This window comes from Pleurodeles waltl, chromosome 9 (assembly GCF_031143425.1).
Source record: "Pleurodeles waltl isolate 20211129_DDA chromosome 9, aPleWal1.hap1.20221129, whole genome shotgun sequence".
NCBI classification, from domain to species: domain Eukaryota; kingdom Metazoa; phylum Chordata; class Amphibia; order Caudata; family Salamandridae; genus Pleurodeles; species Pleurodeles waltl.
In genome coordinates, this window is record NC_090448.1 from 896,213,223 (window position 1) to 896,237,232 (window position 24,010).

Consider the following 24,010-nt stretch of genomic DNA (forward strand, 5'->3'; position numbering starts at 1 on the left):
GATACACTATGGAATTGACTTATATAGTTGACACTAACTGCTATATTATTTGTTTGATGGGACACCGAATTCTTACTAATTTGCTGGTTTTATTTCCATGTTTGTTTCATTTGAGGCTTGGATTGCCCACAAAAGGAAGTCTCTATTTATCCTTTTTGTTTCTCCCATTTTTTACTCATTTGACTTTCTGTGACGCTAACCCTTTCAACTAATTTACTGGGTTCTTTGATATACTTCACGGTGTCTGGTTCAGGAACTACGTATGCACTGGCGACTTGAGGGTTAATCTTGATCATAGTAGCACTCTTTAAGCATGTATATAAGGCTCACGTGATTAATGTTTATTATGAGAATGACAAAACACTCAATTAGTGGCCCAGTATCTGGCTCGACCTTCTCAGGAATCCTTTACCTAATTCAGAATGCTGGTGAGTCCCTTGGTTAATTCAATTATCTATGTCAGGTTTGGTGCTGCTTGCTGTCATGTCGTGCACAATTGATTGACTCATACCTGTTTCTCACTATTTGGCAAATGAGCGAGTTCATACTGGTGATACCCTTATTATACAACTCCACAAGGACGGGCTGTGTTCATTTTTATCATTATGGCACCCTAGAGATTTTTTTACTGAATAACTATATAATAGAGTGCATTCAATAGGGTGCCAACCTTGTGGCTAGACTGTCTCAGTAGTCCTTTGTCTATGTTATCATCCAACTCAGAACCCCAACTAGTCCCTTGTTCATTTAATTCAGTTATATTTGGCTCAACGAGGCTTGCTTTTGCACTTGTACGCTTGATCAAATAACACCAGTTCCTGACTTCTTGGTATGTAAGGGGATTCACACGGGTGTTATTTTTAGATACATTCTCTTAATGGTACGTTTATGCTATTGTGTATGGTCTTTATAGTTCTGAAAATGGGATCATGCCTTACATGAATGGTTGTGCCTTACCTGGAAACACGCTGTTGGCGTACTCGCGATATTACTAACTTGGTCCGCCACGCTGCCACCGTTAGTGAACTTTTACTCACATGTGTATACGGGCATCTGGATACAAGAATTCCTGTGTGGGTGAATTACCTGCCTTTATTATATCATGCAAACCAATTTTATGATTCGCGTCATAGCAGCCTACTCTGGTTTCTTTTGGATCATGCTAATTCTGTCGTCTTCCAGGACAGTATGTTAAGATGGCAGCAATAAAATAATTGCTGTGAATCAGTGCTTTTCGAGGTATTGATGGTTCTAGAGTTGACCCCCTTATTACTTTATATTTTTCTTACTGTTATGACGTGTATGTTGGTATCACTCTACACAAGGTTGGCACACTCGAGTACTTTTGGATTTTTTTTGGTCTCACTTCTCACGTTGCATGTGAACAAATATCTGCACACCTTGGTCGAGGACATTGCCGTGTGATAATTAATTTCACAGGTCTTATACCCTGGACTAATGTGTAAAATATTGATTGCTGTATTACTCCTCATTTTATTTTTTCTTCGATTTCTTGAATTTTTTTTTTTTTTTTTTATCTTTGTCCTTTTTATTTTCAGCATATAACACTGCAATCTAAGGTACTATTGATTAGACCTGATGGTGGTCCCATGTACATTGTCATTCAGGGACCGAAATGTTGACTGTTATTGTACCTTAACTCACTATATAAGTAACAGTTGTTTCTTTGTATGAGTAGTGGTAAACTACTAAATCAACACAATATTTCATTTCTTTTTGTGTTGGCTGTTTATGCCTGAGAGAAACATTTGTGACTTACAACTGGATCATGAAAATCATTGTCAAATAATAATTGGTTATATGTATATAAGCAGTGGTATTCCATTGAGGAGTGGTATTGTTCAAATAGGGCAACTTATTGTAATATTGATGATTTCATTTTGTGTTATCGCAATATTGGTGACTTATTTTTTATGTTTGCCCCCGTTTACTTTAATTTCCTCTCTGCAGTGTCCTTTTGAATGTGTATTTTTTCTTATTTTTGTTGATTTCTTACAATAAACAATTGCTATATAAAACAGAAAAATCCATATAGATTTCAATTGAAAATTTATGTATACTGAATGTTGTATTAGCATAATAAGCAATTTTAGTTTTTTAGAAAATAGTTTACAGAAGGCAAAAATAATGTTGGCAGCAATTTATAATCAGAGTGTGTATGCTTTAATTAATAGGTAATCAAATTAGATCAAATCTTAAGAAGCCGAGGACGAACCAACGTGGGGTAGTCTCAAAAGGGAAGGACAAAGGAAAAGGTTTGTAATCTCTCTGAGAGAGCACTCTAAAATCTCTCACTGTGTTCTGCTCTGTTCTGCACTGATCTGCTCTGTTCTGTTCTAAAGACACACAAATGCTAACATTTTGCACAACTATGCGCAGTTCTCAAGAGAAACTGTGAGAAACTGGTTTACTGGTTGAGAGGGAGAAACCCTACTAAAGCAGCCATAATTGTTGTAAGGGTGAAACACAAGCAAACCCCAAATTAACCTCTGCTTGCCCTCAAGTAGCTTGGCACAAAAGCAGTCAGGGCTAACTTAGAGGCAACGTGTAAAGAACTTATGCAGCACATAACAAGCAATAAAGTGAATACATAGCACAAAAAATGTCATACCACTTTCAAAAGATCAAGTTACATTTAATTAATTATTTGACTCCAAAATGACAAAAAATCAATTAGCAGAATTGGAGATATGCACTATGAAAGGTTTTCTAGAAATGAAGCACTAAGATGCAAAAAGGGTCAACCGCAGTCATCTGGACTAAGTAGACCAGGTCTAAGTCACAAGTTCAGGCCTACTGTTTTGGATTGTGAGCCAGATACAGGACTGAGTTCAATCTACTGTAAAGTACCTTATAGCCTAGGCGTTGAGATCCTTGTGCCGAGCTGTCGCGGCTGGTGTCGAGGAACTGTTGATGACAAGCTGCGATGTGAGGTAATTGTACAGGAAATCGGTGGGGACTGTGGAGACTTGTGCTGCAGTGCATCAGCTCAGTGGTGAGATGCATCAAACTGGGTCAGCACCCGGCTGCATCATCGTCGAAGAATCCATCAGGGCTTGCATCAAGGACAAGATGTACCACACTGGGCTGGAGTCCATGGTGGGCTGTGTGGAGATGCAAGAAGGAATCAACGTCAAAGAAGCCTGTTATGTCCCTGTGGATTGAACAGGGGGACAGCTGACTGATCATTGTAGATTTCCTGGATTTCTGGGTGCACTAAGGCAGGATGGATTCAGCTGGGCAGCTCACACCAGCAGATGAGTTGTGATGCAGCAACAACAGGTCTTAGGCAGCAAAGCAGTCCCTGCTCAGCAGAGCAGCAGGGCAGACTTCACAGCTGAGCAGTCTTCCTTCTTGGCAGAGTCCACAAGTCCATAAGCGATCCATAGAGTTGGGTCTGAGGGTCCACAGTTAGGTATGAGGGTTACCAATTAGAAGTGGGAGAAGCTTCTAGAATGCTCCCCTATAAAGGTGTCTGGAATTTTCTGCCTCCCTGGCCTTGCCCCAGCTTTCCTGGGGTCACAAAATACTACTGTGAATCCCTTTGTGAGTGTGCTGAGGTAGAGTCTTTGTAATGTGCAAGTGTGGTAGGTGGCAGCTCTGCCCCCATCAAGTCAGAGAGTGCCCATCCTTCCAAATTCTATCCCCCATTTGTCTCTCTGTCTTGGAGTAATACACAAAGGCCAACTGCCAGCCACACCCAGGCCCACATTATGACATTGGCAGTATAAACCGGCTACCGCCGTGGTGACGGCCGCCAAAAGACCATCATTGCGGCTACCATCCATCTGCCAGATTATGGCCACAGCCGGACTTCCGCCACAAAAAGGGTGGAAATCCAGGCATGGCCATACTGGCAGATGGGAACAGTCCAGCCCGAGCTAGCAGGCCAGGTCCTCCCTGGACTGGAAACAAGCATCCTGAGACCGGGTTCAGGGTATTATCCTTCATCAGCCAGGCTAGCTTGAATCCAGTGGCATAGTGAGCCCGGGACCCATGTCTGAGCATACCCGGCGCACATAGGGTGACAAAAGCAAACAAACACAAATGGTGGATGGAATGCAGAACCAATCAAACATTCACTCCCAGTCACAGATCTAGGTTTAATCAATGAGTTAATTTTCTCACCATGCTGCCCAAGTTAGGCCCCTGTTATATGCAAGTCAGTCTTTACCCTGTTCCCCATGGGAACAGTCCAGCTCCAACTGCCAGACCAGGTCCTCCCTGGACCAGAAAAAAGCATCCGGGGGATTGGTTTCAGGGTATCACCCCTCATCAGCCAGGCTAGCTTGAATCCAGTGCCATAGTGAGTCCGGGACCCACATCTGGGCATACCCGTCCATCATCTGTTTTTGTGCCATTTTCAGAATTGCGATTTAAAATACAACGTTACGATTAAAGAGGATTTTAAATTACATTTTTTTAAAGACTAAACTCTACTTTCTTACCTGCTTCCATGTGAAAGTTGGCACTTATTAAATGTAATAAGGCAACCTAATGTCATTCATAAGAGTGGCAGGCCTTGAAGTAGTGAAAAATTAATTTAAGGGTTGTTCACTACCAGGACATGCACTCTGCCCATTTGAGTTGTTCAGGACCTACATTAGCAGTGACCTATATGTATTAACAAGGAAGGTTTAGGTCTGGCAAACGTTTTATTTTGCCAGGTCAAAATAACACTTTACAATTGCACACACAGGCAACAGTAGCAGGCCTGAGACATGTTTATAGGGCTATTTAGGTGGTTGGCACAATGAGTGCTGCAGGACAACTGGTAGCTTTTAGTTTAAAGCCCCTGGGTACATGTAATATCACTTTGCTAGGGACTTACAAGTAAATTAAATGTGCAAGTTTGGTTTAAAACAATTTCACCTTGTTTAAAGGAGAAAGCACAAACACGTTATCACTGATTTGCAGTGGGAAAGTGCGCAGAGTCCTAAGGCTAACAATAACAAATTCAGCAAAAAAGGAAGAGTAAGGCAAAGAAGTTTGGGGAAGGATCTCCCTAAGACTGACAGATCTAACACTGCTCAATCAGTTTTAAACAAAATGATTATTTATTCAATGGGTTATCGAGGTTTATCCCAATACACGCTTCTTCCTGTGTCATTCAGGCTTACACTGTGTGTAACAAGATAAGATATATGGACTAGTCTGCACACTGCAGGGTCTGTTCGATACATTATACAATTCAACCGCCCACAATAATCACAAATGAAGGAAAATATTTATTCTAATGGGAAACAAGGTAAAACAAACATTGCACTCCACAAATTAGATATTCAGCTTGCCTAGAAATAAAATGTTCACGTTTTACAACGCAAGGATGGCCAGAACATTAACTCATTTTGAATTTCAGGTCTACATTAGCTACAATAAAAGCTAAACATGACTAAAGATAATTTCTCTCTACAAATTGCATTAGCCCAACTATGCTCTAATATCAAGATGACGTAAAACGTTTAATAAAAACGGCTTCACTAGTACCTTGTAACATATTTGATAAATACGTAGCCAGCACTTCTTCTTGGGGGAAAAAGGCAGAACTCTACTGATGTGACAATGCCTGGATGTCCAGGTACACTTGAAGAGCAATTAGTGCTATCATAGTGCTGGTCCCCTGAGGTAAGTGAACTTAAAAGTGCATTTTCCCGAATGTGATACCAACTCCCCCTCCTCTCCTGACCTGGCACCAATGACACCTTCAGGCACTCCCCAAACTCCACCTTTTCACCGCCGTGGAAGTGTTTGAGAGGAGCCATCATGTAGTCAGACTTTACTTAATTATTTCTGTTTGGTTTTAAAGTATTAGTTCAGAGTCTGCATGTGTTAGCGCATTAAACCCAGATCTGCTAGATTGGGCAACACTTGTTTAAAGGAGCCACGCATATAAAAAAGATCAGGGCTGCCCTCCCTTTGCAATTATTAATAGTCAATCTGTCATTTCCCGATCTGCGTGACAGTGTCATTCTCAGGCCAGTCTCTCAGATAAGGGAACTTTTCATTTGTAGGCGTCTCCCGGATGGAGTAGGAAGAAATAAAGCTGCGTCAGCCGGCTCTGAAGTGCTTTCCATCATGGCATCAGCTTCCATCCTTGCGATGCCTAAAAGAGCTAACAGGCTTACTGCATACCAAACTCTGTGTCACTTTTGTTCTTCCTTGACTGCTGGCTTAACATGTCTAGCATTTCCACCATGTTCTTGCCAGGGGTTTGTCTCTAGCGCCCGCTTTGTATTCCTGTTTTTATGCTGGTTCTGGTGTGCAGTTCCAAGCTTTGCACGCAGTGCCGTATTTGAGACAACTGGTCTAATTCCGGTAGTAACTTTTCCTGGTGATTTCTTATCATTTTATTTTATTAACGCAAGAGCTGTTATTTGAGGCCACTGTCATTAACACAGTAATATAGCTTGTCCATCGACAGTCTACCTGTTTACCGCCTGCCACCTGTTAATTAGCGAGATAAAGTTGAAGGCAAGTTTCTGTAGCTGGTTTTATTTACAATAGTTTAATTATTTTTAATAGTGATTTTCTTCAGCAAGTCTTTTTTTCTGTTTCTTATGTTTTGGGCATCGCCTTTCTTGTTTTCCATTATGTATCCATTAGTGCAATTCTTTATTTCACAGTGTGTGTTTGTACTTCTTGCAATTTTGTAATCCACTTTCGATAAAAGCGCTAGACTAAATGCAACAAATAAACAGTGCCGATCGAGAGTCAATAGTGTTTCATAATATTTTCCTCAAAGCCTTCACTATAAGATAAACGTCATTGGTACTTTGTTATTTCACATTGTTGTGTAATATTACTTGCAATTATACTATACATTAACAAAATTTGGCATCTTGCTAATGGAGTATACGCGTTGCGGCTCACGAGAAGGGGCGGGGTGGTGCACACGCACGGGGGTGTAAATAAAATTAAAGAAAAACACTTTCCTCCTCCACCGCGTACCTCTCCTCTGTCCCTCGTTGCTCCATGCTGCAGACACAGGCTCCCAGCCTGCCCTGCGGCCAATCCTGACGCTGCTTCATCAGGATTGGCTGAGAGCGCCCAGCCAGGACGCTCCCAGGCAGACTGGGAGCCTGTGCAGGCTCTCTTGCCGGGCTTGAGAGAGCCTACTGCACATGTGCGTTTGGCCAGCCCGAGACGGCCGGCCAAACATATATGCACAGTAAGGGGGAGTGCTGAGCACTCCCCCTTGATGCTCTACAGTCCTGTGGCCCCGCCTTTTTAAAAGAAAATGATAATAAAACAAAGTTTATTGTCCTTTTCTTTTAAAGGTTTTGCAGCTGCCTCTTGTGGCGGGGGTGATGCTCCTCTGCCCTAATGGAGGAGCCGTCCATGGAGTATACAACACTACTGCATGATATTGTGCCCCTCATTTTATTGAAATATTTTCAATGTTTTCTATGTAAAAGTTTAGTCTATTTTTTGTAAACTTTTTTTTTATTTTGTTATGCAGATCAACAAGTGTGTAAACATCCCTCGAACACATTTATCATCTGAAAGTCCATACATAGGAGAACCACAGAGGTAGAGCCAATATCAGCACTCTCTGTCTCCTACATCTCCTTGATCCTCCCTTTCTCTCAGCCTACTTCCACATCCCACCCTCCCCAGTTTTATCAAACTTCCTCAGGCTTCCTCTTCCTTTGAAGATTTCCTTTTCCATTATTCTACACTATTCCATGCCAAGCTCCCAGCCTAGGTACCCAGGGGGTGTTCCAAAACCCCATTTGTTAGTAATTCCCATTATGCCACCATACAACCCAAATTTATGAATAGTTTCTGATAGCGGGAGTGATCTGTCGGGCCACATATAACTAGCAGTGCCAGTTGTGCCTGTAGCTTCAGGGATAGCCCCATTGCCTCCTCCAGAGACCTCCGTACCACTTCCCAAAAGGCTCATATGTGGAGACAGCTCCAGAGTGTGTGTAGGAAAGTGCCTTCCGGCCCTCAGCCCTTAAGGAAATCTGTATCTCCCACCCTGCCTATCCTACATATCAGGGTGTGTGTATAGTACGTCCGGTGTATTATCTTAATTTGGATCAAGCAGAAACTCGCCTTTATTGCCACCATCGGTGGGAACTCCAGAGCCTCCCGCCAATCATCCTCATCTACCTCTCCCAGGTCCTGTTCCCAAGTAGCCTGTAATTTAAACAGAGATGGCTGTGTGTTTTTTTTTCACCGTCCTATAACTCAATGAGATCAATTTCCTTTTGACCCGTCCATCTAGAAGTCTACCTTCCATCAGAGAGTCTTCCTGCATCTCTTTTTCTAGAGATACACATTCCCGGATGGCATGTCTCAGTTGACCACAGCGCAGCCATTGCTTCTTTTTTCAGGAAGGCATAGGGAACCACCCCGTTCACATCCCACACATCTGAAATTGCAACGTTTAGTCCATTTGAATTGTGAAAATTGCTGATAAGTCTCAGCTTATTTTAGATTACTATACATATGTATAGGGCATTTTAATAGTGAAAATTAGAGGTAGCCTTCAACTTGAAACACTCCTTTGTTTTACATCACCATAATACATATGTTTGTATGTATACACAAAACCATCTTAAACTATTCAAACCTTAGAAATTCAAAAAGTTATGCTTATAACTTGGTAATAATTTCCTCCCGACCAAAAAATTCTATTACTCCAACACACCATCGTACAGAGTATTGAAAGCTAGCTAGTCAGAATAAATCAACTATAACTCGTCCACCTACAATGCACAGTGTATTCATAAATAATGTAATTTGAGGTTGCATGAGTTGTTATGAATGTTATGATTTAACATGCTAAAAGTGATATAATAGGAATGGGTGTAAGCAGGGTATGGTGACTTTTCACCTGCAAAGCCACTATACCTCAGATTTTGAGGACGAGTGTAAAGAAAAAACATGTAAGGAGTATCCTGAGAGGTGAGCCCTAATGAGGAGGAGGAAGGGTACCATGTGAATATTTGAAAGATGTCAATACTGGAGAACCATAGTTTATAAGTAAGTAACTTGATTTTCCTCCAGTATTGAATCTTTCATAGATTCACTTGATTTAATCAGACTAGTAAGCAGTATCAACGAAAAAGAGGAGGTGGGTATGGCAAACCACTCTTACGTAAAGAATAACCATTACATAAGAAGACAACTATCAAGAAAAAAACGAATATGTATTATTTCAAACATAAAGCTTTAAAGACATTAAGGCCCTCATTACAACCCTGGTGGTAAATCCTGCTTACCGCCGTGCTGACTGCCGACAACATAAAGTGGAGGATATCCGCTACAGGTATTACGACCCACATCTCATAATCCGCCACAATACAGACACCCACACAAGTTCGCCACACCAAAGGTCAGTGATAAACTGCCGATAGCAAAACCTACACGTTACGCCAACAGGAATACACCCACACTATCAAAACCCACGAATCAACGCAGCAGTCATTCAACAGCGGTAAACCATTGGCGGTACACACTGCCGCGCTCAAAATACACACACACTTACAAAACACAACCATATTGGACAATTCAAAATACACACACCTGATACACACATACACACACCACACCCACACACCACTATAAAACACACACACATATTTCCCACAACCCCTTACGACGACTTTTTTGGAAGAAGCAGGGATAGAGAGAATAGCAAACACAACACCAGCATCCACAGGTATACAACACCATCACTCATACAACATCCACGCACCTCAATGAACACACCCCAACACAACACATCACACAGCACAATAAACATCACCTCACACATCACATTATGGCACCTCAAAAACACAACAGATTTTCTGAGGAGGAGCTTAGGGTCATGGTGGAGGAAATCATCCGGGTAGAGCCACAGCTATTCGGATCACAGGTGTAGCAGACGTCCATTGCAAGGAAGATGCAGCTATGGCGGAGAATTGTTGACAGGGTCAACGCAGTGGGATAGCACCCCAGAACACGGGATGACATCAGGAAGGAGTGGAACGACCTACGGGGGAAGGTGCGTTCCGTGGTATCCAGACACCAGGTAGCCTTACAGAGGACTGGCGGTGGACCCTCAACTCCTCTCCCACAACTAACAACATGGGGGGAGCAAGTCTTGGTGATCATGTATCCTGAGGGCCTCGCTGGAGTAGCAGGAGGACTGAACTCTGGTAAGTCAAATCTTTACTGCTTTATCCCCCCAACCTACCTACATGCTATCACAAACCCCTACCCCTACCCTCACACCAATCACCCCAGCACCTCACAGATACCCAACTATCACAGCCCACTCATCCTTATACCAAGCCCTGCACGTAACCCCAATGCATGGACACCCATTACAGACCTGCATGGACACCCATCACGAAAGCACGTCCAGTAGTGAAACTCACCAAGGCCACAAAATCACCCCTCACACAAGGGTCCAGGCGATAATGCTAGCACAGGAGTAGAGGGAAACTTGCACATTGCACAAGATGGCACACACAGAGGCCCACAGTGCCGACAGCAGCTCTGCACGCCTGGATAAAGATGACCAGCCCGGCCCATCAGGGACCTCTGGACAGTCAGTTCCCCTGACACAGTCCCAAACCACCACTGAACCTCCCCCCTCAGGAAACACCACCACAGCACCCACCCAGCAGGCCCATGCCACTGTCCCCAGGACATGTCAATCAGCAGTGTGTCCACCACTACAGGGACCCCAGGCACACCCACTAACCCAGGACGATCAGGGACCTGGGATCAGTGGCACTGGGCACACGGCTCAGGGGACAGAGGCACAGGACAACAGGGAAGCCAGGAGGGCGGCTGTGCGACAGGGGGAACACAGGCCTAGGGAACCCACTCTCCATGAGGCACTCTCCAACATCATGGGAGCATACCACCATTCCCAGGCGACCAAGGGCACGGTACTGGCCAAGTTTCAGGAGACCCAGCGGCTGCAGGAGGAACAGTACCTGGGGATCAGGGAGGACTTGAAGACCATTAACACCACCCTGGTCACCATTGCTGGGTTGCTGGCAGACATGGCCAAGACCATGAGGGAGACAGTGGCACACCACCGGGCCCCTGACACTAGCCCGAACGATGAACAGCCCTCCACGTCTGCCGGCGCTAGTGGACAGGAGGTCCCGCCCTGCAGAAGGAGAACCACCCCGCAAACGGTCCCTGGAATCCAGGCACAAGACAGAGAACATTGCCAAGACCCCTGCCAGGAAATAAGACTCTCCTGATTATCACCCCTCTGTCCCACGATGTCATCCTGTCCTAATTGAACTGCCATTACTTCACTTCCTATGCCCCCATGGACAATGCACCTGTGATATCAATAGACTGGAATCTACCATGGACATTCCTCCACCATCACCCCAGCCCCTTCCACATACCCCTCCACTGATTAACACTTAAATAAACACACTTGAATCACAAAAAATCTGGAGTCAGTCTGTACTTTCACAAATGTGTTATTACAAACTCTCTGACAAATATCAATGGCAATGTTCACTTGCACATACCAAAGTATGACAGTTGTTGGGCAGCCATAAACATAGCAGAAGGCAGATTGTGGTACCCAGATCTGTGAAAAGGAAAGCCAAAGTGAACTGTCAGGGTCCGTACACAGAGGTAAAAAGGCAGATTTATGCAATGTCCTACAGTTGTCTGATATGAGAGGAGCAGTGCCAGTCTCTTACCTGGGTCTCACTGGAAGTATTGCATGATGATGTTGTTTTGGTTGTCTATATCTTCTTCTTCTGCCTCCTCTTCTTCACTGTCCACAGGCTCCACAGCTGCCACAAGACCAACATCAGGCCCATCCTCCTGCAGAAAAGCAACCTGGCGTCGCAAAGCCAGGTTGTACAACATACAGCATTCCAGGATTATCTGGCACACCTTCTTCGGTGAGTAGTATAGGGAGCCACCTGTCAGATGGAGGCACCGGAACCTGGCCTTCAGGAGGCCGAAAGTCTGCTCTATAATCCTCCTAGTTAACCCATGCGCCTCATTGTAGCGTTCCTCTGCCCTTGTCCTGGGATTCCTCACTGGGGTCAGTAGCCATGACAGGTTTGGGTAACCAGAATCCCCTGCAAATATCGAGGAACATCTGTTAGACATACACAAACCCTTAGGGACTACCCCATACCCAGACCCCTATTCAAACTGTGTGGGGAGCTTGACCCCACCTATTAGCCACACACGGTGCCTCTGGATTTGGCCCATCACATAAGGGATGCTGCTGTTCCTCAAAATGTAAGCGTCATGCACTGAGCCAGGAAACTTGGCATTCACATGGGAGATGTACTGGTTTGCCAAACACACCATCTGCACATTCATGGAATGGTAGCTTTTGCGGTTTCTGTACACCTGTTCATCCCTGCGGGGTGAGACAAATGCCACAGGTGTTCCATCAGTGGCACCAGTGATGGTGGTGATTTGTCCCAGGGCATAGAAGTCACCTTTCACTCTGGGCAAATCTTCCACCTGGGGGAAAACGATGTAGCTGTGCATGTGTTTTAGCAAGGAAGACAACACTCTGGACAACACATTAGAGAACTTTGGCTGAGACATGCCTGATGCCATGGCCACTGTTGTTTGAAAGGAACCACTGGCCAGGAAATGGAGCACTGACAGGACCTGCACTAGAGGGAATATTCCTGTGGGATGGCGGATAGCTGACATTAGGTCTGGCTCCAATTGGGCACACAGTTCATGGATTGTGGCACAATCAAGTCTGTAGGTGATAATGATGTGTCTGTCTTCCATTGTTGACAGGTCCACCAGGGGTCTGTACACCAGAGGATGATGCCATCTCATCATCTGCCCCAGCGAATGTGCCCTATGGAGGAGAATGGTGAGCAGAGGGTCATGTACCACATAGTTTGCACAAGGGTTTTGCACTAATGTGATTAAATAGGTGGGTGGCGTTGTCTGTCTGTATTTGTGCCCAAATGTGCTGTGACGCAGTTAGGTGCCCTGCCATGTGCCACCCTGAAATGGCAGCTGCCTGACCTGTAAGGAGGGACAAGGGGAAATTAGGTAACTGCGCTGGCGTTGTGCAGTGTCGCGTTAGGCGGGCGAAGACCGCAGCACAGTTCAGCATTGGTTATCATTGGGCCCTTTGGGTTCCAGGAGCCAATGACTATGTACGCCGGCGGTGACGGTACACACCGCTCCGGACGTGACTGCCATTTTCTAACTCTTCACTCTCTTGATGCCTGACCTTCAACAGGAGAGGACCTACACTGCAAGTGCTGCTGTGACCTGAGTCTGGAAGCGACAATGGCTACAGTGTTTGGGGAAAGGGCCCCTGCCTTCACAGCGGAGGAGTTGGACAACCTGGTGGATGGGGTCCTCCCCCTGTACATGCTACTCTACGGTCCTCCAGACAAACAGGTGAGTACACTGTGTGCATGGTGGATGTGACATTAATGTATGGAGTGGCGTGGATGGAAGGTAAATGGGGGGGTGGGAGGGTGGCTGTGGCCTGCATGTGAGGATGGTCAGTGTATGTGTTTGAAGTTGGGAAGTTGTGGCCAATGAGTAAGATCAACTGGACGGAGGATTACAAAGCATTCTTACTTTACCTTCCCTACAGATCAGCGCCCACCCCAAGAAGGGTATTTGGCGTGCCATCGCCAAGAAAGTGCGGACCCTGGGGGTCTGTCATAGACGAGGCACCCACTGCCACAAGAGATGGGAGGACCTGCACCGCTGAAGCAAGAAGACAGCGGAGGCCCAGCTGGGGATGGCTTCCCAACGTGGAAGGAGTGCCCGTCGCACCATGACCCCCCCTGATGTTCCGGATCCTGGCGGTGGCATAAACGGAGTTGGATGGGTTCTTGAGGGCATCACAGCAGTCACAAGGGGGTGAGTACAGTCTCATTCAGCTGACTCTGTGTGCTTTACGAGGTGTCTGGGTGGGGGAAGTGGGCTGTGGGTTCCCCTAGACCAGGGCAAACTTTGTAGGGTAGGTCCCTTGTTAGGCACGCTCTGTGGCACTCCAACCCCAATAGTGGTAGTGGCCATCTACAACTAGTCAGCCTCCTGTGGGTTCCAGGTGTGCAGCAAATGGGCTTAGGCATAGCCCCCCATGGTCAGGTGATTTTCCTTAGAACTGTAAGTGCATGGCCTAGTGCATAGGGCTGCTCCCTGTGTGCTGTGTCTGCCAACGGTAATGGTGTTGCTGGCATTGACCATGTGCCTCCTCTGTCTTTCCCCCCCCTTTTTGTTTTTTCACCCTCTCCTTGTATGCGTTAGCATCATCTGGCAGAGGAGCAGTGACACCAGAGCAGGGGGTAGCTGCAACCCACATGACCCAGGAGGGTGAATGTACGGAGTCTGAAGGCACCAGTGGGACGGAGGGCGAGGGGAGCTCCACGACGGGGACAGGAGGGGACACCAGCAACAGCGACTCCTCCTCTGATGGGAGCTCCCTTGCTGTGGCGGGAACCTCTGTGCCCACCGCAACAACAGCTACAGCCGCCACCCCCCTACCAGCACCGTCCTCCCAGCAGCCCCTCAGTGTGTTTCCCGTGCCCGCTCACCCAGGAGGGTGGCCATCTCCTTCGCCCCAGGCACCTCAGGCCCTGCCCCGTCATCCCTGCTGCCGCAGTGAGGAGGCTGTTGACCTGAGATTTCTCACTGTTGGGCAGTCAACCATTTTGAATGCCATCCAGGGTGTCGAGAGACATTTGCAACAAACAAATGCATACCTGGAGGGCATTCACTCTGGCGTGGCGGCCCAACAGAGAGCATTTCAGGCTCTGGCCTCAGCACTGATGGCAGCCATTGTCCCTGTGTCCAGCCTCCTCCCTCCTACTTCCACTACCCTGACCCAATCCCCTCTACCTCAGCTTATCCGAAGCACACCCTCAGACCAGCATGCACACACATCAACACACAAAAGTAGTTCTGGCAAGCATAAGCACCACACATCCCACAGTCACTCACACCTTACCCATGCAGACACACCAACATCCACTGCATCCACTGTGTCCTCCTCCTCCACGTCCTCCACCTCCCTCCCTCCCAGCCTTGTCGCCACTCACACCTGCATGCTCTACATCCTCAGCCACTACCTCCATTACCAGCACGCCCATCACCACACACCGCTCACATGCAATCACCACCCCCACTACTATGCACACATCCCCTGTGTCCTCTCCCAGTGTGTCTGTGAGCCCTTCCCCCAAAATACACAAACACAGGCACACACCCACTCAACAGCCATCCACCTCACAACAGCCTCCAGCCCATGCACCTTCACCCAAACTAAGCAGATGTACACCTCCTACAACCACTACCTCTTCCTCCACTCCCAAACCCCCTCCATCTTCCCATCCCAGTGTGACTAAAAAACTTTTCCTAGCTGCCATGGACCTCTTCCCTACACCTCCCCCCCATCATTTCCCTAGGGCCAGGATGTCCAGATCCCAGCCCAGCACCTAAGCCACCGAATCCTCATCCAGTGTGGTCCCTGCAAGTCCAGGAACATCGAAGCCGCCACCCATCAGGGCTGCCAGTGTGCCACCTAGTGAGGCCAAGGACCATCCTATTCCGCCACCTGCCAAGGTAAAGACGGGGCCCGCATGCCGAAGAGGGAAGCCGCACCAACCATCCAGCAAGGCCTCTTCCAAGACGAAAGAGGACAGTGGCAAGGTCCCAGCAGCGTCTTCCAAGGTGGGGTAGGGACACAAGGGCAAAGGGAAGTCAGATCAGGGCACAGAGCCTCCGGGTGTGGGACTGGTGTCACCCCTTCTGCAAGACAGACCAGCAACCTGTATGCCGGTGGGCACCATCGCAACAACCGCCACCTGCACCTCTGCTGCCTCTACTACAATCATCAGCATCATCCCCAGTGGGCACCCTTCCGAAACTGCAAGAGACGGCCTGGTGTCTCCCTCCACAAGTGCAGACACCTGCACCACCGACAGCATCGCCGCCGCAGACACCGCTGCAGCCACCGCCACCTGCCCCGCGACATGCCCAGCCAGTGCCACTACAGCGGACATCAGCAGCATCCCCAGTGGGCATCCGTCCGAGGCTGCCAGAGACATCCTGGACCCTGCACACACTACATGAGGCACCACAACCAGCACTGGCACTACCAGCAGTTGGCAGGCTAAGTCGCCGCAGGGTGGAGTCTGTCTATGCCTCCATGGAGTATCATGCTACCTGTTCCCTGAAAATCTTGTGGCTCAGACACCCATGTGAGGGAATGGGAACTGCCACACCCCAGGTGCAGCATCACTGGGCACCAAGCCCCCTCTAGAACCAGTGGAGAACAGCATCCACAACCTCACTCCTTGGCAGGATGAAGCACTCTGGGCACCAAGCCCCCTCCAGAACCAGTGGAGAACAGCATCCACAACCTCAGTCCCTGGCAGGATGAAGCACTCTCGGCACAATGCCACCTCCAGAAACAGTGGAGAAGCCACCCACTTGAGAGATTGTGTCCTTGCACTTCCCATGAGCAAGCAGTGGGCAAACCACCCACTTGAGAGACTCTGGCCTTGTACTGCCCAGGAGCAAGCAGTGGGCAAACCACCCACTTGAGAGACTGTGGCCTTGTGTTCCCCAGGACCAAGCAGTGGCCAAACCACCCACTTGAGAGACTGTGGCCTTGCACTCCCCAGGAGCAAGCAGTGGGCAAAGCACCCACTTAATAGACTGTGGCCTTGCACTCCCCAGGACCAGGCAGTGGGCATGGAGCCCCCTCGAGGAGCAGTGGCGTCGTCCCACCATCCGGCTGAGGTGCCCCCACCCTTCCCCTGAGGTGCCTGTGTTTTTTTCGACCTGATGCCCCTGCAATGTTCTCTCCGTTTTGAGGCAGGTGTCATGTGTGGGCTTTGCCCATGCTTTTTGGAACCACTGGTCCACGGACATTTAATGGAACAGTATACGTACTTGCGTACTTGCTGTAAATATTTGTATATACTGATCATTTCAAGTTATCTTGCCCTATCTGAATTTTTGATTATTACACTTGTTACAATCATTTCATTTGGTCCTTGCGTTCTTCCAGGGGGTTATGGGGTGTACATGTAATATTGCTGCATGTGTTAGTGTATATGGTGCTGTGGGTGAGGGTGGGGGTGTGGTGTGTTGCGTGTGTGTCACTCTCTTTTTCCTCCCCCTCCTCTGTGTACTAGGTGCAGTACTCACCATGGTCGCCGCCGCCGTCTTTGATGTTCCTGGTAGATGAGGAGGTAGACCAGCATCAGCAGGACCTGCAGCTCGGGCTCCATGGCTTCCTGGTTCTTCGTTGAGTGTCGAGAGGTGAGTGGTTTCCGTTCCAAATACTGTTTCCGCCGTGCTTTTGATGGTGTTGGTATCGCCCCGGAAAAGCTGGCGAATTGGTGCCTTGTAATAGTGTGAGCGGTAAATTGTCTTCCGCCTGTCTGTTGGTAGTTACAGCTGCGGTGTTTTTTGCTAACGCTGTGGCAGTCGGAATGTTTAAGTGGCTGTCTGTGTTGGTGGTTTCCGCCATGGTCGTGATTCCATTTTTTTTACTGCCGGCCTGTTGGCGGTATTACCGCCGTTTTATCACCGACCGCAAGGGTTGTAATGAGGGCCTATATAATTAGATGCATAGGAAACATATGATTTCTGACCTTTACTGAATGAGGCAACGTAATACTGCTTGCCCAACTGTGGTATCAACTTTCCACAAACAATTCAAACATTTGTTTGAAAATGGTACTGACATTAGTCCATGTTGCCGCTTTGCAAGTGTCTGGTAACAAAACTCCAGCAAACAACTGTAGATGTGGCCAATTTTCTTGTAAATACATCTTAGCCTTTGCTGTCAATGGCCTTCCTGCTTTGTCTTGTCAAAAAGCAATGGGTGCAGATACCCAACAAGCTATACTGCTCTGTGATAAAGTGTAATGTTTTCTAGCTGGAGCAAACAATATTAGAAACTGGTCGAAGTTTCTAAAAGTTGTTGTTCTGTCTATATAAAACTTTAAACATTGTTTGACATCAAGAGAATGTAGGGATATTACAGCTGTTGACGAAGGATATTTAAAGAATGTTGTTAACACAATTAGTTCATTAGAGTGAAACGAAGTTGGAGCTTTCAGAATGAATTTAGGATTAGTTCTTAATATCACTTTGTCATTTTTTGAATTGCAAGTAAGATTCATTAACTGTAAAAGCTTGTATTTCACTTATTTACCTAAATTAAGTGAGGGCCAAGACAAGAGCTAGTTTCCATGATACACATTTTATGTCTGCCTTGTGGATAGGTTCAAACATACTTTTCATGAGCTGTGGCAGAACCATACCTAAAAGCCAGGTCACTCGAGCTGCCATATGAATTTTTATTGAAGTTCGTACTATACCTGACTTTGCCAGGTGGAGTGGGTAAGGTAGTATCTTTTCCGAAGAGGATGTAAGGAGGTGTAGATTGTTATTTACACACCAAAAGCAAAACCTTTGCCATTTTGCTTAATTGGATTTACTTGTAGCTTTGGTTTGAGACTGCTGAAGAATTGTCTCACAGTCCTTTGATATATTCAATAGTCCAAATTAATTGTCATGTGAAGCCAAGCTGATAAGCTGAGTGATTGTATGTATGGGTGAAGAATCTGACCTTTGTTCGTGGAAAGGAGGTCCTCTGTAGGTTTGAACTGAATGACCTTGGGAATTAGAGGGAAAGAAGGAAAGCCTAAGCAGAAAATTCCTGTCCAGGCTAGAAAAAATGTGTTTTCCCAAGACTTTTTCTGAGTAAACCTGCTGTCATTATTTTTATTTGTTTTGTTATGCAGTGTTGCAGATAGATCTAGATTTGTGGTTCCCCACTATTGGAAAACTTGAAGTAACTGCTGATAAATTAGTTCTCGCTCAAGGCACTGTTTCACAGTTATGCTCAGGGAATCTGCCCATTCAATCTTCACCCCATGAACATGCTCCACTTGTATTGAAATGTTGAGGAAGCAATCATTCCCATATGTGCCGGACCTAATTGTCCAAGACCTTTGATTTTGTTCCTCAATGTTTTGTGAGTTTAAACATGGTTGTGGTATTGTCTGTCCTTACAAAGACAGAGGAATTGCACATACGTGGGAGAAAGATACACCTAGGAAAAGAGCCTTCAATTCTAGAAGATTGATGTGTATTTTTGCCACTCAAGAAGATAATTTTGTGTGAATTTTGAGGTCCTGTGGGTGAGCTTTCCAATGCTCCAGGAAAGCATCTGTTGTCATTATGAAATGAGGATGCACAGGCATGAATGATAGACCCAAAGAGCTATTTTCTATTCTTCCCCACCGCCATCACTAGTCTTACAGCTCGGGTAATTGTAACTGTGTCTTCAAAAGTTCTGTGGGCTTGAATCAATTGTTCTTACAGGGGTTTCATGCACAGATAGCCATTTGGAATTAACAGAATGCAAGAAGACATAATTCCCAACATTGATTTAAATGTCTGAACAGAAGTGAACTTTTTTCTTGAGAGGGAACCTGTTATTGCTATTATGCGTTGAATTTCTCTTGCAGTTGGTTATGCCATGGTAGCTTTTGTATCCCGAATTGCTGCCAAGGAAACTAACAATCTGTGTGGTTTAGGAAAGACTTTTCTCTTTTCAACTTTAAACCTAATATTTTGAGTACCGAAGACAGGTTAAAGCAGATCTTTTTGTTGAGTGGAATGTGGGTCCTTTGATAAGCCAGTCAACTAGGTATCAAAACACCTTATGACCATTTCTTCAGAAGAATGCCGCCACGGGGGCTATGCATTTTCTGAAGATTCTGGGAGGAAAACACAGCCCAAAGGAAACACTTTGAATTGATATTGGCACCCTGCTACCTTGAACCTTACAAACGTCTGATAATTCACATGTATGGGGACATTAATGTCAACATTCAGGAGATCCGATGATGTCATGTAATCCCCCGTTTTTAGCAGTTGTGAAATCTCCTGTCAAGTCAACATTCTGAAAGATTGTTTCTTTATGTATTTGCTCAAAAGCCTCAGATTCATATTTGGTGTCCATTTTACTGACTTCTTTTGGAAGAGGAAGAAGTTGGCATAGAAGTCCTTGTTGCGATGTATGAGTGGAACTTCCTCCGTCACCCCCTTGGAGATACGTAAACAGATTTCCTGCTTTAACAGAGTCAGATGATGATGATGAGACTTCTTGCAAGGAAGATGATTGGGAGGCTTTTGAACAAATTCCTTGGTGTGACCATGTTCTATTATGTCTAACACCCATTTGTCCGGAATGATGCTCTTCCAACAATTGTAAAAGTTAAAAATATGTTGTCCTAGATGCTGCTGATAGGAGGCTGATTGTCTTGCAAATTGTCACTAACATCTGGAGTCATTTTGGGCTTTTTCCCCAGTTGGAGAATATCTACTAGCGGGCTGTTGTGAATATATGGAGTCTGAAGTGGCTTGGTACTGTTGTTGTGAAATTTATTGGTAACGATACCCCTGTTGGGAACAGGGTTGATATTTATATGCTTGATAAGAAGCTCTGGGCATAAATTAGCCTCTTCCTTTTCCTCCTCAAAATTGTTAGATGAGCTTCCCAGAAAATGTGTCATATCCGTGTCTGTTTTGACAGATTGAAGGGCATCCTCAATACGTTTTCCAAAAACGATTTTCCTTACAAAAGACATGTCTATAATCTTTGTCTGCACCTCAGGGTGAGAAGGTCCATAGCTGTGACTATTTTTTGGGTGAAGCTCTCTCAACTTCCCGAAGAATTTTCCTAGCTTCTTCCCTCTTATCCTCTGTTAAAATTCTAGGAGTGCTGATGTCTGACCACATTTGTCTGTCATACCTACGTACGCTGGCTAGTGCATTGGTTGCTCTAATAGATGTTGCTGCCATAGAGGAGAAACATTTGCTAATGTTATCCATCCATCAGCCTTTTTTGTCTGGAGGAGCTTAACCCGGGCTGGAAAAATTCCTAGACCATTTCTGGGCTGTCTGCATGACCACAGATACAGGGGGTGGACGACCTATCGGACATGTAAATGAATTTTCTTACACAATATACTTGTCAGGGAGACCAGATCCTCTGGCTTGCGCACCTTCCCAACATGCCCACCACTCGACATCTCCAAAGCTCCGATAGAATTACCACAGAGCCTGAAAGAGTCCAAGTGGGGGAAAAGGGGATAAGGTAGGGAACAGCTGGGAAGGAGACCTGTAGGAAGCAAGAGGTTAAACAACACACTATCAAGATATAATCACATTGACTTTCAATAGACTATGGTTCTAAGAGTTCTTATACTGTAATCATGGATAACCTAAGAAATGACTATAACTAGACCTCAAGAAATCTAGGCTCCTGGAAAAATCAAGAATGGGCTAATACAATGTTTCATATGAGCTTTTCATGAAATACCACATACTGTCTAGAAAACAAGAACCTTCTTGAATAATGTTTCAGAATAAACATTGCATTTTTACATGAGGACAAAGGCTATCTGAACACTCCCTGGAAACATCAGGAACTGTACTAAGAACTTAATATGCACAAAGAATGTTGCACTTTGAATTAAGCGTTTTCAAAGAAATCCAAAAGCTCAGGATAAATGTGTGCAACTCAACAAACACGGCACACCAAAGTTTTCAATGTCATGAAATGATCGCGCACACCGCTGATCTAATAGCCAAGCGTTTCATGCCAGGGTTGAATCGCGCACACTGTTGCTGATTCAAACAAGAATATGCAAATGCCATGAAATGATCGCACACCCTGTTGCCGATCTGAATGTCAGGGTTTACATGTTAGGAGTGAATCACGCTCTCTGCCGATTCGAACAAGAATATGTAAATGCCATGAAATGATCGTGCACACTGTTGCCGATCTGAATGCCAAGGTTTACATGATAGAAATGAATCACGCACTCTGCTGATTTGAACAAAAATAAGCAAATGCCATGAAATGATCGCGCACACTGTTGCCGATCTGAATGCCAAGGTTTACATGATAGAAATGAATCGTGCACTCTGCCGATGCGAACAAGAATATGTAAATGCCATGAAATGATCGCGCACACTGTTGCTGATCTGAATGCCTGGGTTTACATGACAGAAATGAATTGCGCACTCTGCCGATTCGAACAAGAATATGCAAATGCCATGAAATGATCGCGCACACAGAAAGTTTCACAACTAGGCCCAAAAACTTGAATGTCTTTGAGAACGGAGGTCGGGGGCCCAGCCCGACCTCCACCTTACCACCCTATTCAAGGATCACCAATATTATGAGGGCAGGCCTGGAAAAACAAGGTAGGCCTCCGGGACAGGTGCTCAGGAAGTTGCTGCTGCTCTGCACCAGGACCTCTGAATAGTGAGCACGTGGAGCTGGGCTGAATCCCTTATAAACAGCCCACAAACCACACCCAGTCATGCTGCAGGGAAAGCTTCTAGAAGGTCCCAGAAAGGGACCACACCCTAACATACTCAGTAAGCCTGCAGCAATACCTTGCAAATGAACAGTTATTGCAAACATCATTAATAGTGTTTTTCAAGGTCAAACTCTGCAATGCAAAATGTTAAAATACTGCATATAAACACAATGCATGAATTATGCTCTTGCATAAAGACTGGGTTTTTTGCATTTTTGTCACCCGTAGAGTGCGCACTGTCCTGATGTTGACAATGCTTATCTAGTAGAGGAACAACTGCATCTACAGAAGTTTTCATATGGTTCAATCCTTCCTCCCAAATGTAATCTATAATGAGAATTGATCAAATCGCTTTATGAGCTGAATCCTTAAAAATGTAAAGGAAACATTGCATCTGTGTTCCTGGCAAAGGTAAGTCAAAATGTTTAGAAACATTGCATCTGTGTTCCTGGCAAAGGTAAGTCAAAATGTTTAGAAGTTCATAAAAACCTCCTACGTCCTCTGGAGGAGAGTTAGCAGGTGATGGTGTGGGCGAAGCAGACAGAAGAGCGACATAATCCCCCTGCTCTTCCATGTCACTGTCAATATAGTCATCTCTTATTGTAATTGGAGGTAAAATTATTCTTTCCTTTTGTGTTTGCAGACCCAAATGACTTTTCGGAAGAAACATAGTATGCTGTACTGGAGCATTTGCCATGGGGACCCTCTTGTATTAGTCATTAAATATGTGACTTAAATCTGTTACCAAGGAAATGGGCACATATATTGTGTCTTTATGTGAGCCATGGTGTTCCTTATAAGGCTCATCATATGGATAATGTTCCTGGAAAGAATCATAGCAATGAGCTGCAGATTGTTGTCCATCCTGAAAAGAAAAGTCTTCTTCCAGACATGTGGAAGTGACTTTATCAGGGTCCTCGTCATAAGTGTCTTGGCATTTGACATTCAGCTGAGTAGGGCTACGAGCTGGCCCAAATGGTCCCTCACCATCAGACTCTTCCATTTCTTGGAGAAATACAGGAGGAAGAAGGGGCCACACTACATGGAGCGGTCGGATTTGAGCATAAAGGTAATGGAATTCCTTCCTCTGAAATTAATACTGTCTCCTTATGTGCCATCAATAGACTTGTCAATGACTGAGCCAACGACAAGGAAAGAGTTCACTTTTTTGTAACTATGAGTGATATTGGTCTACTGGATGAAGTGGTAATCATCGGTTTCTTCGTTGACGAGAGAGATGATGTTGTTGTTCTCATCAGAGTCACCAAAGCAGTAGTCCCTGGCAAGGTGGGTGACCTTGCTGTTGAGGCTCTCTCCTTAGATGCGTTAGCCATCGACATGACTCTTAATGATATGTCCGCTGATGGACAGATCTTTCTTGATGACGGTTCCTTAAAAGGACTCACAGGCACTGATGAAGAAGAAGCCTTTTTGTGAGACAAAGATGTACTGCAATTTCCAATACTCATAGATTTGTCAGTCACAGAGACTTTGGTCCTGATTATAAACCTGGTGGTAAACACCGATGACCGCCGTGCTGACGACCAACAGAAGACCGCCAGTGGCAGTGGAATGCACACCACTGTATAGCGATGCCAAAAGAACAAACATTTTGCAATCTCCACCCACACCAGGGC

The 24,010-nt window shown here is 45.7% G+C and overlaps 1 protein-coding gene across 2 annotated transcripts in view; it reads left to right on the forward strand.

Annotated features, from left to right (window-relative positions):
* Positions 1-24,010, forward strand: part of PPP4R4 (protein phosphatase 4 regulatory subunit 4) — a 1,510,494-nt gene that overhangs the window by 1,426,009 nt on the left and 60,475 nt on the right. The gene's annotated exons all lie outside the window — the stretch shown is intronic.